General features: G+C 31.8%; 1 protein-coding gene across 1 annotated transcript in view; it reads left to right on the top strand.

The window, feature by feature from the left end:
- The first annotated feature begins 361 nt into the window (after positions 1–361).
- cbr1 (carbonyl reductase 1) overlaps positions 362–3,939 on the top strand; it is a 22,056-nt gene continuing 18,478 nt past the window's right edge. Inside the window, exon 1 of the mRNA XM_014022729.1 lies at positions 362–467. The gene's annotated coding sequence lies outside the window, so the exon portion shown is untranslated. The remainder of the gene's footprint in view (positions 468–3,939) is intronic.

Raw genomic sequence — 3,939 nt, 5'->3', positions numbered from 1 at the left:
AATGTGTCCTAGCTCCTAAACTTCTCTTTAGATGTGTCCTAGCTCCTAAACTCCTCATTAAATGTGTCCTAGCTCCTAAACTCCTCATTAAATGTGTCCTAGCTCCTAAACTCCTCATTAAATGTGTCCTAGCTCCTAAACTCCTCATTAAATGTGTCCTAGCTCCTAAACTAATTAAACTAAACTCTTAACATTTTAAACAGTTGCACATAAGCCGGAACAGAAAACAACAAACCACATTAAAGTTAAACCGTGTTAGTCTGCATGCAGTAAATAGAAGATAACAACCTGCTGGTTAAAACATTACTTGAAGCCTCCGCTCCGCGCGCGTCCCCTGTGCCCACGTGACCTGCTTGTTTTTCCGGACATGCGCAGTGCGGCTCTCTGCCTCCCTCCCTCTGCTGCTTTTTGTTTTTGTTCCGTTTTCCTCCCTGCAGGTTTAATTAACGCTTCAACACCAAACTGAAGTAAGAAACACTCTTTTAATAGCCTCTTTGTTAATTAGCAGTTTTTATACGTTTTTTCTACATTTAAATGATAAAAAATGAATCATAAATTAGACTGATTTACCTGCTGTGAAAATGCAAGTCATGGTTACGTCGTAAAGTCTCGAGCTTCAGACAAATCATTTACTTGTCTCAGTTTGTGCAGGTGTTGCTACAGAAACACTTATGCTTAATTCATTTAAAATCATGAAAACGAGTGAAGATAATATTTAAATTTGATTAAAACACTGGAAGCAGGAGAAAACCTGAGAAACAGCATTTTCTGTGTTTGCAACCCTTAGTTACTTTGTTTTAATTAACTGAACTGCTGAAGCTAAAACAAACAAGAGTTTCTAAAAGATAAAATAATAATAATAATAATAATAATAATAATAATAATAGTAATAATAAAATGAGAAGGACAACCCAGGCTGTAATGAATCCTGTAACATTTCTTATTTTTATTCATGAGTCTGACCTTTCTGTTCTGACCTGTCATGTTTTACCTTCTCCTGTGAGCTCTTCCTGCAGCTATAAGAGTAGTCTGTGAAACAGATCACTCTGAACATAACTAACTAACTAACTAACTAACTAACTAACTAACTAACTAACTAACTAACTAACTGTTTATCATGTTACATCAATACAAATAAAGCATGAGTCATTAGACTACAAACAACAAACCCTGACATTAATTTAGAGGTTCAAAATCCAAGTTCAGAGGCAACAACTGATTTTTATTGGTTTTAGTCATTAAATGATTTGATTCCTCTTTGTGAGTTTATTATGTGAATGTTTTACCAAACTTAGCAGAAAATATACCTGTATCAAAATCAGTATCTTCTGTAAATTACATTGAAAATAATATTAATTCAATGTATCTCAATCCTATACAAGAGAAATAAATTATTAACATTGTGATCAAATGTAAAAATAAATCATCCACAGATTGTGATGGTCTTGATATGAAAACAATTAAAAAAGGAATTGAGGGTATTTCTAAACTATTGACAAAAATCTGCAATTTATCATTTCAAAACAGAATATTTCCAACAAAATGAAAATAGCAAAGATTATACCATTTTACTAAACTGGAAATAAACACCACTTCACAGATGACAGGCCGGTCTCTCTTCTCCCTCAGTTTTCTAAAATTCAGGAGAATCTCTTCAGTGAAAGACTTGGAAAATTCATAAACAAACAATCATTAATCAATAATAGTCTATATGGATTCAGAGCAAATCGATCATCTTCACTAGCTGTAATTGATTTGATTGAAGAAATTACCAATAATGTAGATAGTAAGAAATTAGCTATAGTAGTATTCATAGATCTCAAAAAAAGCTTTTGATACAATAAATCATGATATGTTACTTAGAAAATTAAAACAATATGGATTTCGGGGGGTAGTCTTAAACTGGATGAAGAGCTATTTAAAGAGCAGACAACAGTTTGTGAAGAGAGGAGATACTGAGTCTGATTGTTTGGAAACTGTGTGTGGTGTACCTCAGGGGTCAGTGTTGGGACCAATATTATTTAATCTGTATATAAATGATATGTGCAAAGTTTCAAATGTGTTAAAATTTGTATTATTTGCTGATTAGGGTTGGGCAATATTGGCAAAAAAAATTAATCACGATTAATTGTGGTATTTAGCCGATAACGATTAATTTGACGATTAATCCCCCTGAGTCCCTGGACACCCTTATGTCCTAGTCACATGACCAATTTATAGGGAGAAAATTGGCTCTTCGTAAAAATCTGTTCCAAATTGTTTTAAAAATCAGACTTCAGGCTATACATCAAACTTTAAATTGTGTTGATAGGTAAATAAATTACACAATTTTTTTTAAATGTTGGTCATATTTGAATCAGAGAGGAACACCAAGCGGTTAGTCTGCCTGCTGGCATTAATCGTATTGATTGTCAACTGCCAAAAATTAATTGATTAATGTTTTTCTGACGATTAATTGCACACGATACGATTATGCCCAACCCTATAACAATTCTGGTCTCTGGCGAGAATTTACAGCAACTTCTATCCACAGTTACTTTGGAAATGACTTTATTAAAAAATGGTTTGACAACAACAAATTATCATTAAATCTGAGTAAGACTAAATTTATGGTCTTTGGAAACTGTTCTAAAAATTTTCAAGTTCAGATAAAGGGTATAATTCTTGAAAGGGTATATGATAATAAATTCCTTGGAGTGATAATTGATGAAAAAATCTGTTGGAAACCTCACATCAAACATTTACAGATTAAATTATCTAGAAGTATTTCAATCCTGGCTAGAGCTAAATATTTTCTGAACAATAAATCACTTTATATTCTTTATAATTCACTTATCTTGCCATATTTAGTGTACTGTTCAGAAGTATGGGGAATTAATTACAAAAGCTCTCTACAACCACTGTGTATCCTACAGAAAAGAGCCATCAGAATTATCCATAACGTAGGACTATATGAACACACAAACTTATTATTTTTACAGTCTAAAATTCTTAAATTGGATGACCTGGTGGAGTTTAAAACTGCTCAAATTATGTTCAAGGTTTCAAATAAATTATTACCCGAGCCCATACAGAAATTGTTTCTTGATAATGAAGGGGTGTATAATTTAAGGGGTTATTTAAATTTAAAGAGTCGTAGGATACGCACAACAAGAAAGAGTTTAGAAATTCATGGTGTCAAACTATGGAACAAACTAAAAACGAACTTAAAAAGAGTCAAAGTTTAATACAATTTAAAAGAAAATATAAGGAGGCTATTTTTTCAGGATATAGAAATATGAATGGGTGAGTGGGTGTATAAATGGTTGTATGTAAACTAATAAGTGCATACGAATGTGTTTGTATAGATGGATGAATATATATGTAGTCACCATAGATATGTGCGTGTAGTGTGCTTTATGTCAAAAAAAGGCAACTGTGAAATGGAAATAGATTTACTTAAATCTTGATGTTTGTTCAGGTGCATTAGATTCATGTGTTTATGTATCCTTTAATGTGTAAACAGGAGGAGTGATTGTAACACAAAGGGTTGTACAAGGCTAAATATAAATTTACATTGTAATTTAACAATTTACTAAGTCAGCCTGAGGTTTATTATTATATATTATTTGAAAATAGTACAGGGTAGGAGTTTATACGTTTTTTTTACTTCTTCTTACTCCATTTCGAACATGTTGAGATTATTATTGTCATAAAATATATGTATTTTGAATTAATATGTGTAATATGTTTAAGTATCATTATCTCTTTGTATGGTCATCATGTTCGAAATCAATTTGTTTGATTGATTAATTGATTGATTGATTTGTCTCTTTTAACAAATGGATACAAATAATCTGACCATATCTATACAGCGGGTAAAATAAGTACTGAACACGTCAACATTTTTCTCAGTAAATATATTACTAGAGGTGCTAATGACATGAAATTTTCACCAGA

Source organism: Austrofundulus limnaeus, unplaced genomic scaffold, assembly GCF_001266775.1.
Source record: "Austrofundulus limnaeus strain Quisiro unplaced genomic scaffold, Austrofundulus_limnaeus-1.0 Scaffold340, whole genome shotgun sequence".
Taxonomy (NCBI): Eukaryota; Metazoa; Chordata; class Actinopteri; order Cyprinodontiformes; family Rivulidae; genus Austrofundulus; species Austrofundulus limnaeus.
The sequence above is the reverse complement of the archived record's forward strand: the minus strand, read 5'-3'. Positions and strand labels throughout refer to the sequence as shown.